Below are 18,580 nucleotides of genomic sequence, written 5' to 3'. Positions count from 1 at the left end.
TTCGTGCAATGTAATTCTTCTCCTTAACCTTGATCAACTTTTTGAATTTTGATTTAAATATATTAAAATATAAATGAGAGAAAAAAGAATAAGAACCAATTTGGAAAGATTAAAAAAATCAATAAGATCAATTTGGAAAAGAATCGAAACCAAGATGGATTTCTTTTGTATTTTAAATATAACATTGAACTAGAAAATTAATTTTCATATTCAGAGCCATCAAACGTGGGGCTAGTGATCGTCTGCCCAGTGCTCTAAGAGGCTTCACGATGTTAATATTCAAAACATTTTTTAAGAATAAAAAAAATTGCACTTTATCGTTATGATAAACTTTTTGTTGTATCATTAGGATGATATGGGAAAGAATGCAATAGAATCCTAATGTCTAGGGGTAAAACCTTCGAAATGAAAATTAGACCATTTAAATTAGAAAATAAGACTTGTTTAAGAAAAATTTAGACTAAAATTTAAAAAATATTTAAACATTTTTAGATTAGTTTATTTAAAATAAGACTTATTATCTACTTATCTAATTTTATTTTAAGATTATTCAATTAGGGCTCTAAAATGCAAAATTTTTGTAACAGACAAAACTGTTTTGTACACAAAATATAAAAAATAATAGTACATAAAATTTGAAGGAGAGAAAAAATTTTACAAGCTAAATTGGAGGCATTTTTTTTCTTCAAAATTAAAGGTGAAATTCTTAGATCTTGCGATTCTATCCGAAGGACACAGCATAAAGGGAATATTTTATGTTAATACTGGTGTAACTTAGTTCAGTGCTTCACTAATAAGTTAATTTCTTTGTTTTAAAATTTTCATACTGGAATCATTATGATATCTTAAATATATTTTTTGATTTACGCTTTTTTTTGCAATTTTAACATATTTTAATGACCATAATAACCCAAGATAAGAATGATTTTGACAACTTGTAAAAAATAACTTTTTCATTTTATGCCGTATTTATATTAATTTAAAAATTCTTATTTAAAGTAATCATTTCTGAAATTAAAGTGAATCACTTTGTAAAATGAAATATCAAATTGTTATTAAACAAAACTATTTCTATAATTAAATTGTAAAATTTTATATAAACGTTTCTTTTATTTTTAATATAGCTTTATTGAATCCCTTTTATATTTGTGAAGGTGAAATTTTAACCACTTTTTCACTTGCCAGTGCACTCAAATCTCTTTTTGCAGCTCTATGCCTGGTGTCAATGGAGGTTTCAATGGTATCATCATTATAGCTACAAGAGGACTTTTAACACCAAATGAAATTTTTCTCTTATCTAAAACGTCAATGACATTCCGAATAATCTAGGTACTCTTACTTCAACTGCTTCTGAGAACTTCACAAGTTTAATAAGTAAAAAAGTTTTCCTGATCACCACAAGCAGAATTTGACACTATTATTATTTATCATTAGGTAATATTTTTACCACTTTTTGACAAGCTAATGTGTTTAAATTTTAACTGGAGTATTGTGTGAGACAGTACAGGTATCAAACGTTTTCTATAACATTCAGCCATAATCAAAATGTTACTAGCTATTTCAACGTCTAAAAGATCTTTATGCCCATCGAAATTTCCATTACTTTTCAACAAGCTATTGAGCTCAAAATTTAATTTAGTGCGTGGTGTTAATAATCCAATTCGATATTATTCAATTCCTACTATTAATTCACACTCTTCCTACATCTTGCTCAATTGTTAATAAAATACTTTTGATTCATCCACTCAAGTGTTCAAATACATTTTTTTAAACTTGTAGTGGATGATGACATTTGATGTTAATGCAGTTTTTTCAAATATTAATTCATTCATTAAATTTAGTTAGGAAATTTTTTTAATTATTTAATAAAAAGTAAGTAAAGTAAAAACATTTTTGTTGACCTAAGTAAGAATTGAGTTCAATTTTTTTATATTACTTTTTTTAAAAAATAATGTTAGTAAAATTAATGGCAATATTGTCACTACTTTAACTAAACTTAATTGTTAAGTAGGAACTCACAAAGAAAATTACAGACATCAAATTAAAATGAAAAGTTTAAATAATTATTTTCTAAAAGGTTTTAAATTGGAAAAATATTTTAATTTTTGTTAGACCTAAAATGGGTAACAAATCTTAACCAACACAGGGCGCATTATTAAAGTCATTGCCGGCGGACCATGCGATACTGGAAACAGCGCCCTAAGCTTTAGTTTGAAAAAAGAAGCTGGATCAAGAAGATATCAATATTAACTTCTTTTTCTTGAATTGTCTCACTGATATTGTCCTAACGCTGTGTAAAATAGCTCTTTATATTTTACATACCACAAAAATATAAAATCAGTATCAACTCTAAATGTTGATTTAAACATATGAACAAGATGAATAACAATTAGCCTCATTCATTGTTAAAAAAGAAAGTCGTTAGTTTAACTCATGAGAATATCACCTCAAGTATTCTAAAATAAATATCTATTATAGGTAATATTTTTTATAGGTAATATTTATTATAGTCAATATTTATTATAGTCAATATTTATTATAGTCAATATTTATTATAGTCAATATTTATTATAGTCAATATTTATTATAGTCAATATTTATTATTGGTAATATTTCTTATAGTCAATATTTATTATAGGCAATATTCATTATAGGCAATATTCATTATAGGCAATATTTTTAATAAGCATAATCTTTTATGACTAACAAATATCAAATCGTAAACATTAAAATTTATTTTTTTCGCTCTAAAGTGGACTCAAACAGTGTCCGATTCTTTAAAATAAACTATTTTTGTGGTTTTATTTTCAATAGAAATTACTGAAAAATAATTTTGACTCACTGTCATTATGGACTATGTCGACATTAGACGTTATGTAGCATCAATTCTCAATATTTTTTGCTCCATGTATTTCTTTCATCATTGTTAGATCACTTGCTTGTCGAAATCTGAAATCCGTAAGGGAAACTATGAAATCTAATTAAAACGTGAGTAAAAGTATAGTTATATGCTTTCATAAATTGAAAATAAGGACCTAAAGTTCTAAACAAAAAGAAAGCGTAATTATTTTAATGGAAAAAGTTCAATTAACGTGTCTGCACTAGGGAAAAAAAAGTTAAATTTGTCTCAAATTGTCAATAGTGAAAAGTGCTCTTCTTAAATTGAGGATGAGATTTATTTTGATGTTTTAAAATACTTGTTTTTAAACTTTATAAAATACTAGTCGGGGACCAGCTGGTTTGGCTTTTAAAGAAGTAGAATTTCAAATATTTCGAGATTTAAAATCAAAAATTAAAACAATTTGTAAGCATAAAAACAGTTATTGTTCAAGTGTGAGGGGATTTTAATTTCTGCCTCTGTTAATTTATTGCTTAATCTTATGGTATTGTGATGAATTTGTTATTAAAATGTTTAGTACAACATATGCTAACATTAAAAAAAACATACACCAGTAATATCAATGGCGTCTTGATAAAAAATAAAATTATCAACCTTCCCAAAATCAAAATGCGCACTTATTTTATTTATTAATTACCAGTATGGGGTGAAAAAAAAGCATCAATAAATCTGTAATGAACAACACTGCAAAATAGTTCAAAAAAGTTTCCCACAAATACCGACCTAAACAACGAAGTTAAAATAATTACAATGCTTTTTTATTTATAATTATTTGTTGACTCTTATTTCCTTTACATTATTAGCTTAAGCAAAGCTGATTTTTAGCAGTTCCTCCTCTCAAAATAAAGGCTAACTTTATTCAGCATCATCTGACATATCTATTCACATAATAAATCTATTATAAAAATGTACAGTATTGTTGCAGCTGTAATCTGCACCAAATGTAATCTGCACTGGTGTAATCTGCACTCTAAAATACATTGTACCTATATAAAAGTATATTTGGTATCTATCAAAACTTCAACTATTACCATAAAAAATAAATACATTTTCTGTACATAGCATATCTTTATGTCATTTACTTTTATGTCATTATTTATTATAAAAATTAATTCAGCATCTTTGACATCAATAATAGTTTGCTAATTTTTTTATGCTCGCTTAAACGACATTTCTCTGTTGTTGTTTTTTTTTGCCTTTTAGTACATAGTTTATTATTGTACTTTAATTAGTAATTTGCCAAAATTAGTTATCCTTGGCGTCCATAATAACATTAGTGTTTTTTATGTTTATTCCTCAGTGAATTAGTTCCATGTTTCCAATAATTTTGTCTTTTAGTACAAGACTTAAGCTTTTATTTCAATTAGCCTCAATTTTAAATTGTTTAGTCCTGTAAAATCACGATTTAAAAGCATAATTATAAACAAAATAAACACTTGTTTTCAAATAAACTTAGAAATAATAATTTGGTGGTGTAGTTTGCTTATTCACATTAATCACACAGATAACCTGTCATAACAATTAAAGTATAAGTAAGTATAACTGGAAGCTCAATAAACAACTTTTTTATGATTAGAGCAATAAGCTATAATTTATCTTTAAAATATTTGAAGAAACTAAATCCTCCACAGCTTATTTTAAAACACTGGATTCCACTAAGTCTATGAGAAAATTACATTCTTAAATGCCTTTGTATTTAAAATATAATTTTAAAAAATCAAAAATCGGGTTTCGTAATTAAGCTTATAATCTTACTTATTTAGATACATTTTTAATCTCGTATTTTTACAGCTGCTCACCGTATACCCAAAATACGGCATAGAGACACACAAACAGACACTCAAATTTTAAATTTAATTTTATGTATAGATTTGCTGCTTTTCTTGGCAACTCCAACATATTAGGCTAAATAAGACACATTTTTAGCAGCCCATCTAGTAGACGATCCTAGATTGTCCTTGTAGACAATCTTTCATAGTACTCCTAATAGATCCATATCTCCATTTTGTTTTTCAGTACAAAACTGATATTTTTCATTTCAATTACCGTCGATTTTAAATTATTGAGTTTTATAAAAAGACGCTTTAAAAGGGTAACAAACATAAATACGATGGTTTCAAATAACCTTAGAAATATTAAATTTGCGATGTAGTTTGCTTATGCTACCACGATTACGTTAATCAATGAGTTAACCTTGCATAACTAATAAAATATAATTAATAATAACAGAACACGCAAATAACATCTTTTTTGATTAAAGACATAACATAACTGATGATGTCTTTAAAATATTTGAGAAACTCAATCGTCTATTCCTTATTTAAAACAATGGCTTCAGTATTATCTGGCATAATACTGGTAACTCATGATAGTGAAAATTTACCAAAGTCAAGCTACTTTCTCCTGTACTTATATCTTATAAAACTGCACAGTACTGGTGTCAATAATATTATGGCAGAAATTTACGGTATCCCGTAACGAATGAATACATTTTCTCCATCAATTTACATTTTTAGTACATAGCTAATTTTTTTAAATTTCAATTAGTACATATTTCTAAAAATAAGTAAGCATCATTGACATCAATATTATTTAACCGATTTTTATAAACGAATTAGTACCATTTTTTGATTAGTTTTTCCTATGACTTATTTTTTTATTTCAAATTGTAACGATTACCGAAATTAATTATCATTGACGTCCATAATAATACCGGCATTGTACTTTCTCTTCAACGAATTTGTACTATTTTCCCCTCAATTTAGCCTTTTATTTCAATTACCATTGATTTTTAATTATTTATTTTTGTTAAAACCCGTTTTAAGAGCATAACTATAAATAAAATAAACTCGTAGTTTCAGATAACCATGAAAATATTAATTAGGTGACGTAGTCTGCTGATGCAAGCAAGATCACCTTCATCTTTCAGATAACCTGGCATAACGAAAAGAAAAATAAGTATTGCAGAACGCGCGATAAACAACTTTTTTTGATTAGATCTATAAGCTAACAAACACTACTGGTGTTATCTTTAAAATATATGAGAAAACTGAATCGTCTATGGCTTACTATGAAACAAAGGCTTCCGCTAAAGCCAATGAGAAAATTCCCTTTCTTAAATGTCTCTGAATTTAAAAATCTGATTAAAAATCAAAAATCGAGCTTCGTAAAAAGCACAAAATATGGTTTCGTAATCTTACCCGCAATTACAAATACAGATATACATACGCACGCACAAATAAATTATTTATTTTATTGTATGCAAAGATAAAACAATGAATTTCAATTGTAAGGGTTTTTTTCACCAATACGAAACTAACATTAACTGATTTTTCTTCTTCTTTCAGTTAAAAGAATAAACGGATTTGAACAGCAAATAATACATTTTCAAGCAAAATTCATTGTTAAATGGCACTTTTCAAGAACTAAAAGAAGTGTAACCAAGCAAATGAGTTTTTACGTTAAAAAGTTAAAATCAGTCTTAGCATTTATTTGACTTGGTGATTAAATTTCATTATTTACTGAATTGGTAAATAAAATGGACTTTAGCTGCCTACCAGTTATACACCGAAGAGCTATTACATTATGACCACCCTGCTAATAACATGTAGGACCACCTTTAGCCCTCAAAACTGACAGCACCCGCCGTGGCATTGATTCCACAAGGTGCTGATAGGTATTCTGAGGTATCTGGTACCAAGCGCTCACCAACTGGTCCTGCAATTCCCTCACATTACGAGGGGGTAGCGTGGCAGCACGAATTTGTTTTCCAAGTAGGACCACAAATGCTCTATTGGATTAATGTCAGGTGAATTTGGGGGCCAAGACATGACTTGAAAGTCACTGGAATGTTCCTCGACGATTCGACCCTTATGACATGGTGCATTATCCTGTTGGTAAACACCATCCCCCGCAGGAAAAACTGTTGCCATAAATTGGTAAACCTGGTCTGCAACTATGTTCAAGTAGCTTACAGACGTCAGGAATTGTTCTATGAGGATTATGGGTCCTAATGTGCCCCATGAAAACATTGTTCCTGGGCTAGAAGCCATGAAAACCTGGGAGCGCCCATTGTTATAGATGGAGAGTGGTCATAATGTAATGGCTCTTCGGTGTATTTGATTTTTGTTAGCCCACATGAAAGATTTTTCCTTTTCTTAATATTGAGACCCTTGTTTAAGTCAAAAATATTATTTATTTACAGAGCTCAAAAAAATAAAAAAATAAAAGGAGTACCTGAATATTTTTTGATCTAATGATCGGATGTTTTAACATCTAAAACTGAATCTTAATGGTTCGAGGAGAGGAGTGGGTTTCAGATATGCCAATTAATTAGATCAGACTATACTTTAGGTAACGAAATAAAACGCAAAAACTGTCACTCTGAATATGTCTTTTTTATTCGACCTCCAAATTATAGACGGTAGCCAAAATCTGGAAAATATGTCGGATTTTAAAAAATCGACTTTTTTAAAATTCAATTTCTCAAATACTCTTCGACCAATTTCGCTCAAATTTTACATTTTGCCATGTAAAATTATGTTCTTTAAAATGATGGCGAAAATTGTACATGACAAAATTTGTTTGACACTAATTAAATAGTATAATAAAAAAGACAATAAATATATATTAAAATATACTTTTTTGCATGCAATTAACTTCGGATAAACTAATTTTTTAGCTGTGTTCAAATTTTTTTTCAATTAGCTTAAAAAGTTTTAGAGTTACGGCGAAATGCACAAGAAATAAAATTAAAATAAATGGATTTAAACTTAGAATCACTCTCTGGCCAAACTATGGGGACCATGTTTCCTAGATTGCAGCTACTCCCTTAATTTTTGGATCAGAAATTCGGATTCATCTGAAAAAGATCTATTTATATAGAAAAGAATACTTTTTTGTGTCGGATTTCGTAACTTTAAATATCGTATGAACTAATTAATTAGTGTATTTTAAATAATCACTTTGAACCTCTAAGATTAAGTTCTAGAACGTGAAGATCTGATCAAAAGTTATTCTGGGTGGTCCGTTTATTTATTTGTTTGGCGCTCTGCATATATTTAAATATTTTAAAGGACTTTTGCATTAAATATATTGCAATTTTGTTAAAAATTATTTTAATAAACGAAAAATTGTCGTTGACTGTAGTAACACATTATGAATTTATAAACTCATTCACTTGCCAAAAGTCACTGCTGTTAATATACTTACTTACTCGTTTTTAATAAGCTTATTCACTGATCTCAAAGCCATACACCCCCTGTTTGTTGAATGGAAATGATCCTATCTGGAAAATGCAAAAATTAAACGAAATTGTGCTTTTTCTGCTGTAAAATTAATAAACTTTTGCAACAAGAACTCTAATTATAAGGAAAGTTAACATAACAATATTTTATTTCTTAATATTTTATTTTGTAACCGTCGTTGAACAGGTGATCCAAATTTTGGGTTTACGGCTAGTCAACTCCATAGCCTTCTAATTTTGAATCAAATCAATAAGATAATGGAACTCCTGGATCAAGTATGGGTAGAAATTTGCCTTCATTTAGGACTTTTGGGTGGAACTAACCCTCATTGATGGAACTAACCCCATGAGAACCTCCCACGTTTAGCCTGACCGCAAGGGGACTCTAACCCGTGATCCGTGTACCACTGAGGATATTTCACGTCAGCACTGTGGTTGGTGCAAGCTGGATGCGGAATTCGTTACAGGTCTTAATTAAAAAAAAAGGGAAAAAGTAGGAAATGTAATGATATAATAAGCATTTCGAATCACAAAATTAAGTAAAAATTAAATAATAAATTCACGACCTTCTTATTTAAAAAAAAAACACTAGTTGTTAAAAAACAAGAACTAGAACAGGGAGCGATTAGAGGAGGTTAACCCAGAAGAGATGGTTTAATATGCTTTGAATTGATTTTTCAATTTTTGGCTGATAAATTAAGCAAAAATTTTGTGGGCGTTACCTAATGTTTAAAACTTAACGTTAAAAGCGTTTACCTAAAACTGGAAAATGTCTGAAAGGAAAATTCAATTGTTTGGTTTGCCTTGCGTGAAAATAATCTTAATCTTTTTCCCGCCATATTTTTGTCATGTTGAGTAACTATTAAGGAACAGAAACAAAAAGACAAATTATTAGATTTGAAGACTAATTTATATCACGTGTTTTCTGAGCCAAAAATAAGCTAAAACTCTTTTTAGCCGTATTTTATTTTGTAATGGGAGGCAAGCTTCAACTTTATGACAAAAATACCTAATACTTATTTTGGATGTAACCTTTTTTGGAGAATGGACTACTAATTTTCTTATGACTTAATGTTTGAAGGAGAAATTTGAGTTTGTGGCTTGTAAGTAAAAAACTGGCTAAAAGTTTTTAAACATTATTTTTTTAGAGGGTAAGGTAATATGGAATAAAACATAAGCCTGAATATGGAATAAAGCATAAATGCAGAATTGAATTTTTGGTTAAAATTTTGCTAACTTGTTTCGGCGTTGTAAAGTTAAAATGGGCTAATGATTTCCATCTATCGTGGGCACATAAGTTTTTTAATATGATCAAAACTTGAAGGCAATATTAACTCTTTTGTTACGGTAACCTGCTCTGCTGAAGTACCACCAAATAGTACAACACACCAAGAAATGTGCACATTTCACGTTACAATTCGTATTACACTATACTTTTATACCTAACTAATATTTCACTCTTAAATATAATAAATAGAAACTTGTTAAATATTACGCCCTAAGACGCGATGGCTCAGGGCTAGAACGCTCGCCTTCCAATCAGGTGAACCGGGTTCGAATCCCGGCAATTGCTAGTCGATATGAATTCCACAACCAGCTTGCACCGAAAACAGTGCTGACGTAAAATATCCTCAGTGGTAGACGGATCATAGGTTAGAGTTCCTTTGCCGTCAGGCTTACCGTGGAAGGCTCTCGTGATCTTCCTCTCCTTGTAAAGTAAATGTGGGTTAGTTCCATCAAAAAGTCCTTCACGAAGGCAATTTTCTCCCTACACTTAATCCAGGAGTTCCCTCGTCTTCCGGATTTGGTTCAAAATTGCAAGGCTACGTAGTTGAACATCAGTAGTCATAAACCCAAAAATTAGTTCTGCAGTTCAATGACGGTTATAAAAAAAAATATTATGCCATTTCAAATGTAAGGAAATAAAAAGAATATAAAAATGTAAGGAAAAATGAAGGGGGAAGACGCTGGATACCCTGGATTGTGTGAAAATCGGTTCTGTTTTCTAGTGGACAAATTCTGAATTACACTTCAATAGTAAAAAAGATTGACCCTACCATATTGGCGAATTGTTGTTAATTTTACAAACAAAAGCAGTTTAAAAATATTGGATTCAATCAGCCTTATTCAAATCCAATGAAATACTATTTTTCCTTTTATAGGGATTTTTTTTAAATATTTCCCTAAACATAGGGATATTTCAGTAAAAAAAAAAAAAAAAAAAAAAAAAAAAAAAAAAAACGAGAAAATTTTAATTTATTCGGGAGAGCGAGAGAATCACGCGAATTCCAGTAGTCTTCCCTAAAAATCCAGTAGGGTTGCTGGAAAAAAACGGACCACTTTGAATAACTTTTGACATAATGATCGGATCTTCACGGTCAAGGACCCAAACATAATTGTTAGAGAAGGTGACCTCGAATACACTAATTAGAGCAGACAATATTTTAAATTACGAAATCAGACATAAAAACGCGCTTTCTCCGAATAAAAATACCTTTTTTCAACGGATTCGCGTTTTTGACACCCAAAATAAAAATATTTTTATTATTTTTAATTTTTGTAAATATTTGTTATTTTTTATTATTTTATTAAATGATAGTTGAAAAGATTCTAAGTAGTTAGATACATAATATCATACGTAATTTTGCAAAGCAAAATACAAAATTTAAAAGAAATTGGTAAAATAGTTCTTGAGAAATCGAAATAGTTTAAAAGGAGACGAATATTTATAATTTGATTTCTCAGGAACTATATTCAGCCGATTTCGCCCAAATGTTTTGCCATGTAAAATTACAACCTTTAAAATGATGTAAAAATTGCATACCTTACAATTCAATTTCCGACTATTAATAAGTAATGTTTAAAAATAAAACATTAAAAATTTACCAACATTTATATTTTACTAGGAATTATCCTTGGAAAAACGAATTTTATATTTGTGAGCAACTTTTTTTTAAATCGCTTAAAAAGTTTTTGAGATATGCGAAATATACAAAAAGTGAAATTAACATTAAGGGGTCCAAAATTTGGATCGCTCTCCTGACCAAACTATCAGGACCATATTTCCTGGGTTGCGGCTATAATACGAATCCGTTAAAAAAAGGTATTTTATTTCAGAGAAAGTGCATTTTTATGTCTGATTTTGTAACTTAAAATATCGTCTGCAATAATTAATTAGCATATTTGAGAACACAGCCCTCAAACTGTTAAGTCAACTCAAAAAGTCAAGCTGGCGAAAAGGAATTTTTAGTGCGCAAAAAAGCTTTTTTGAAAGTGTCCTCGTAGGAGCAAACATTGCAGGATAAAATCTTAAATTTCGTTGCAAAATATTAGTTACTTTTCAAAGTTAAGAAAAAGCTATTTTAGCCGTGATTTTTACTTTGGTTGCAATTTTCTTCCTGGTTAACGAGTTTCTTAAGGTTAATAATCGTCTACAAGGGTTCAACGTTTCGAGGCAAAACTCAGACTTGAAGTTTCCAGGTCAAATATTAGCTAACACTTGCCATAAAATTGTTACTTACAGTTTTTTTAATAGTTTAACGTATGGATTAACGATGTATTAAAAAGACTATAAATATGGAGTCAAAATTCAAACTTGTGGTTTTTATTGTTAGAAATTAGATAGAACTTGTGCTTTTTAGGAAAACGTTTTTTAGGGATGCAATTTTTTTCTGATGATTTAACGTAGAAGTGCCAACAAACTACTCACGAAAGTAGTGAAGTGGCAGGCAGACCCATATAAATATTAGAATTTTAAAATTTGAGTTAGTTTTTCCTATTTAAAAAATCCCTTGTCAGAGATGCCAACTGCTCCGGACACGCCAAAATAATTTTTAAAAAACGGTAAATAATTAAAAAGTTAATTTTGAAAATATTTGACTCTTTTTGATTGATTTTTAAAACGTATAGCATGACATAAGTACTATAACTTAAATTTCGTTGGTTGTTGAGTTATATAAGCCTACGAATTATTTATAAATAGTGGTGGATAAAAATCTACTAAATTGAATTTATTAAACCAAGAATCACAATTGATAAACTACCACTTTAAAATATATATTTGCTGTCCGGAGCAAGTTGGTATCTCTGCCTTGTACAAGAATTAAATACAAGAATTAAATCTGAAATACATCTAGCTTAAAATTTCATATAGCATACAATTGTATTCAAACATTTATATTAAAGTGAAATGAGATGTATTTTTCACTTATTCAAAAATAAAGAAAAAAAAGATATTCTATTTTGATGCACTGTAAAATCGAATTTAGAAACAAACATTTTCATTTTTTTTAAACACACTGTACTTCTGTACAAACTGTAAATAAATAAAGGCACTAAACTATTTGCAACTAGAACTGTCTACAGGTCTTAAAAAGAGTGAATGTTGTAAAAATGAGCTAGTAATAATGTGAAAATAAACTTCAAAAAATGCACTGAACTAGCAGAAGTGTCTAAAAACGCAAAACATGGCTCGTGATGGCTCAGGGGATAGAGCGTTCGCCTTCTAATGAGGTAAACCGGGTTCGAATCCCAGCGATGGTAGGTCGATACAAGTTTCGGCTCCAGCTTGCGCCAACCACAGTGCTGACTTAAAATATTCTCAGTGGTCGATCGCGTCTGGCTAACCGCGGGAGGTTTTTGTGGCTTTCCTGGCCATGTAATGCAAATGCGGGTTAGTTCCCTCAAAATGTCCTCTACGAAGGCAAATTTCGCTCAATGCTTGATTTCGATCAATACTTCGCTCAATATATCCAATATCCAATGCAATAATCGTGGTAAAAATGTCATTAATAACATTACTTTTCGAAAGAGTCATGGAAGCTCAGGGGATAGAGAGTTCGCCTTCCAATGAGGTGAACCGCTTCCGAATCCCAGTGATGGCTGGTTGATACGAACTCCGGCCACAGTGCTGACGTGAAAAATCATCAGTGGTAGACGAATCATGGATTTGAGTCCCCTACCCGTTAAGTTAACCGTGGGAGGTGTTCATGGTTTTCCTCTCCATGTAACGCAAATGCGGGTTAGTTCTATCAAAAAGTCCTCCGCGACGACACATTTCACCCAATACTTGAGTCAGAAGTTCCCTTGGCTTCCGGATTGGGTTCAAAATTTTAAGGCTACGGAATTGAACATCAGTAGTCGCAGACGCAAACTTGGGTCAGTTGTTCAACAACGGTTATAAAGTAAAATAAAAATGTAAAGAAAAATAAAAAAATGCCGATCTCATCAAAATTCGGGCTTTACTCATATGTTATGTAAACTCATATGTTATAAAAACCAATAAAGTTTATCGCTGAATGATGAGTAGCTTGAATAAACTGTGGATAATTTCAGATTCCCAAAAGTGGTCATAAATAGATGTGGTCGCTAGATAGAGGTGATCTTTCCTGGATGTTTCACTTTTCTTATTAAAATAAGCACAACAAAGATATTTTTCTAAAACATTAGTTTAACAAACAAATCTTACCCAATCAAGAATGAGTATCTTCTCAAGCTTCAGGTTTTCTCTTAGCTGTTTCGCTGCAATTGCCACAGAATTAAAGAAGCAGTAACCCCTGTAATATTAAAGAATGTTGGTGTAAAAATTTAATCTTAGTTTATAGAGAAGTTTCATTCTGCTTTAATAATATAGAAATATATTAAAAATTTTGAAGGGCAATGCAAATGAAAATGTCTTATTTACTATTATTTATTTATTTTTAAAAAATACTATAACTAGGCTATAGCTTTTTTAAAAATGCTTTAGCTTTGTGAAAGAAAATATTAAAACAATTTCCACGAATATATCCTAGACAGTTTTGAGTATATTTAAATTTAGTAAAACATTGAAAATAGATTGATAAACTAATTAAAATATCGTAATACATTTTTGAACTTTTTATGAGGGCATTAATCACTTTTGCTAAATTTAAAAATTATTTCTGTAGTTACATACTGGATAAAAAAAAAAAAAAAGGCATGAACCAAAACATGATGAACTCTCAAAACTATTTACAAAGTAAAGTATTTCAAGATTAATATGAGCTATTTTTAAAAAGTCCACCAGTATCTAGAATTTGTTGACAATTACTATATTTCTAGTTGAAGTCATAGTCTTGTATGAAATTGCCTTTTTTTTATTTCCTAGAAAGTTTGAGAAACATTTCTGTAAAAAATTATTTTCATGAAACAATCCCACTGTTTTTCCTGTCTTGAATAGAAGGCTCCATGAGAAAATGAAAATTGCTCTCTTACCCTAATCCCCCTAATTAATTTTTTCCCACTTAAATTCAAATTATATTCCTTTTATAATTTTAATTTATGAATTATCCGTTTATTTTAATAGCATTTTTTTACGTTAGAGACCAGACTCTTGATTTTTCATGCATGGCATAACTTTTTTTTTTATCACTCTGATACTTTTCTCTCTCTCTGATACTCTTTCTGATACTTTCATGAATTTAAGACAATAATTTTAAAATAATTATAAATATTAAAGGTTATTTTATTGTATAGAAAATATGTACCAAGATAAATTATCTTTGTTAGTGTGATGACTTTAATATTGCTACAGGTTAATTAGATATCTGCATATAAATGCATAATGCAATTGATTTTGGTTAAAGATAAATGCAATTGATTTTGGTTAAAGATAAATGCAATTTATTTCTGTTAAAATATATTTTTATTGTAATTTATATATTGTTATATTTTTCATATATTTAGATATTTATGTTTTATATATTTTTATATGTTTTATATGTTTTTATATATTTTATGTATTTATATATTTATACATTATTATTATACGATATGCATATATATTTCAATAAAAAGCATTCAAGGAAAAACTTACATTGCTTCTTGATGTTCCGCATGATGTCCAGGAGGACAGACGATAGCAAAACCATTCTACAAATAAATAAAATATTTTATTGAAAAAAAAGTAGACTATTTGTAGATTTATGTACAAATCTTGTAAAAAAGACTAAACAAAAAATATACTTGGAAAAACATCAATTGATCTTCGAAGCTTCTTATATAAATTATTTTAAAATATCAAAATAAGTATTTCATTTAAAAAGTGCTGTTACCGTTAAATCTGTTACTCTTTTTCCCCAAACTGTTTTAACCAACGGTTTGGTGCTTTTTCCCCTTAGTTAAAATATGTAATGATGAAATTATTTGTGTTACTGCATTTTATTGCTAAAGTCTTCAACTCCACAGTAAGCTTTGTCCTTTAGTGACTTAAAGTATCCCTTAAAACTTTAGTCTTGGAAAAAAGTAATGTTTGAAGGAAAACGAAATTAAATATGCAAAGAATCACTGTAAGAAAAACAAAATTATTCTTATAGAAGTCATGAACAAATTAATTAGTTGATTTAAAAGATGTAGAAAAGCAAAAAATTTTCAAGGTTATTTATATAGTAAAATTTTTCTGTATGATGATTGATAATAAGCTTATCATTGTATTGCATAACTATCAAGAATTAAAATATAGATATTAATAATACCTCTATTTCATCTGTTGCTACTTTCATGGCCAATTCAACAACACATCCAGCAGCCATTCTTGCAGCACTTGCTGTGTGTAGATCATTCCAGGTTGTGTCAGAATCTACACCAATGCCACCACAAGGCAACATCACAAAATTCTTCATTGGAAGATCAGCTGCAATTGATTAAATATTAAACTTTTATTTTTAATTACTATTATCATTAAATTATAAACTTATAAAAGTCATTTGAAGTAAAAGAAAAGTTTCAAATTACATTAAAATTAGATTTTAAAAATTTTTTTTAAATTTTCATTTTAAATTAAAAGGGTTACAAACAATAATTTCAATTAAATAAAATAATTATATTATTCAGTTTCTTAAATTAAAAATCTTTAATTTTATACCTATTTAAACTGAGAAATGTATTTCCATGCAGTTAGAGGTTAAGTAGTTCTTTATTAAAAAAAGAAAAGATTTATATTTTAAACTCATATAGTTTGCCGATACAGAATGTTATTAGATAAGTAAAACAATGCTTAAATAATTAAGTTTCATCTTTCTTTCAATTTTTTATCCTGTTAAGTTAATTAAAGTTAAATATGAACAAGAAATTGCTTGAAACAGACAAAAGAATTGGATGATTTGGTTCCTTTTCATTTTGAAATTTAAACTTAATGTATATCTCGGTGAAATTTAAAAACTGTTAAAAAAAGTATTTACAACGATAAACTGTTTAGTTTCACCATATATCGTAATCTAGTTTTAATATAACGTAAAAAAATTTTTAAACCTTTGTATGAATGAATGATCATAAAACTGTTATCAAAACAAAAACCATTTTAATACCTAATTTGCTGGCATCAAGTTTCGGTCGATTCAAAGGATTGGTCCCAAATAAAAGAGTATATGATTCACTAAACAAGCAAATAAAAATAAAATGTAATATTTTAATAAATTGTAAATTTAGGATTTAATATAAGTTATAAAAATGCACATTAAAAGTTTTTTCAAAGCATACCTATGACAAGACTGGATTTCTTCTAGGTGTTGCTTTCCTGGATCTGACTCTCTGGAAAGAATAAAACAAAGTTATCATTTAAAAGTTTTTAAACATTGAGAATGAATATGAATTTATTTAATAACATAAAATATTTCCAATTAGAATATATGTCATTAAGTATTACAGAAATTTAATTACATGTAATTGCCTATATTTTGCCTACTTTCATAAATTTACAATGTGATTGAATTCTTTTAATATAAGCTTGTTACACTTATTACCTCTGTAGTTCTAATAATCTTTCATTCCAGTCTTCTTTAAATCATAATAACATCCTTTTTTGAAATAATTAAAAATTTATATGACTACATACCTCAACAATTCTATTTCATTTAGGCAAAGGAAAATGTTATTTATAAAATGACTGGTTATTGCAGTAATTTAATAATTAGCTTATAATTAAAAGAAATTAACATTACAGTTTATGTATCATATAGCGAGATATAAGATTTTAGAGATATAAAAATAACATATTTTAAAATATAGCTATCAAATTTCGTTCAAGAATGCATTAGTATATTTTTCATCGAAGTGGTTAAAAAAGCTTAAGCTCTTCAGCATCTTGCAAAAGTGAAACTGTTTTCGGAAGCATTTAAAAAAAAAAAAAAAAAAAAAAAAAAAAAAATATATATATATATATATATATATATATATATATATATATATATATATATATATATATATATATATATATATATATATATATAAATAAATGAATAATTACGTTTTCCCCTCCCAAAAATGGCATACATTTGTTAATATTTTTCTATTTATTAAGTAAATACTTTTCTATTTATTAAGTTAGTACTTTTCTATTTATTTCTATATACTAAGTTAAAAGGATACTTTTGAGGAATTAAAATGTGGTTAACTGTAATAATTAGAATGCAATACAAAATATCCAAATACAAAACTCTTCAATAAAGGCAATTTTTTAAATATGACCAGTATTTTGCTCATATGAGTCTATTTTTTATGACACTCAGTCAATTTGAGTTCTATCACAGAACAGTTTGTCTTTCTTAATATATTACCTCCTAATATTTGTGGATTCTCCTTAGGTAAGACTTTTCTTATATTTTTATCTACATTAGAAATTTCTCTTGAGCTAATTTGATTGATTAGATATCCAATGAGTTTACTTTTGTATTTTTGGCAATGATAAGATTTGTTTAGTATAGACAAAGGCTATTAAAACACCAAATGAAAATAAATGCAAATGTTGTGAACATGACAAAAAATTAAGTTGAGATCTTTTGACTATTTTGAGCCATGGGATTTGGTTATCTGTCTTTGTTGCACCATTTAATTTTACATCGAATCATTAAATAGTTGCATAATTACGAAAATGTGGCATTGTAAGATTATGAAAATGTTAATGGACAAAAATAAAAATTATGTATTTATTTGTTTTATATAAATGAGATTTTTTTAATATTCGAAATTGCCTCTTACCTCGCATCTATTAAGAAGACTGGTTTCCTGTAACCTTGCCCATATACTTTGTAGGCGACCACCATGTTCAGGATGATGAGCACTGCTACCACAAACACATTGATGTTTTAACATTAAACTGTCGTACACAACACCTGTTAAAAAGTTAAATTTGGTATTTTTCTTTAAAAAAAATAGAGCTCAAACTATTAAACAATAAGGCGTCGCAAATAAATACTTAAATGATTAAAAACAAATTTGTAATCAAATCATTTACAAAGTCAATCAGAATGAAGGAGGGATTAAAATCATCAAAAGCCAGTTTAAATAGAGTTACTGGAATGTACTTGCCCTTCATTAATAGCCAGCTTTCAGCTTCAATCTTAAATAACCAAGGTTTTATATAATTTTAATCCATCCTTGATCTAATTTGTTAATAATTCTTCTGATTTCAATAGCTTGTT

The 18,580-nt window shown here is 28.4% G+C and overlaps 1 pseudogene across 1 annotated transcript in view; it reads right to left on the bottom strand.

Annotated features, from left to right (window-relative positions):
* The window catches only part of LOC147812553 (uncharacterized), a 79,575-nt pseudogene that overhangs the window by 47,744 nt on the left and 13,251 nt on the right, over window positions 1-18,580 (bottom strand). The window contains exons 8-15 of the transcript XR_015433417.1: window positions 18,138-18,271; window positions 16,641-16,691; window positions 16,469-16,536; window positions 15,638-15,795; window positions 14,980-15,035; window positions 13,612-13,699; window positions 8,115-8,186; window positions 2,843-2,949 (exon numbers count right to left, since the gene is read on the bottom strand). The product of XR_015433417.1 is annotated as an uncharacterized LOC147812553 (transcript). The remainder of the gene's footprint in view (window positions 1-2,842; window positions 2,950-8,114; window positions 8,187-13,611; window positions 13,700-14,979; window positions 15,036-15,637; window positions 15,796-16,468; window positions 16,537-16,640; window positions 16,692-18,137; window positions 18,272-18,580) is intronic.

This window comes from Parasteatoda tepidariorum, chromosome 4, assembly GCF_982258835.1.
Source record: "Parasteatoda tepidariorum strain Cologne lab strain chromosome 4, Ptep-v5.0, whole genome shotgun sequence".
Lineage (NCBI taxonomy): Eukaryota > Metazoa > Arthropoda > Arachnida > Araneae > Theridiidae > Parasteatoda > Parasteatoda tepidariorum.
This window is presented reverse-complemented; position numbering and strand designations above follow the sequence as displayed.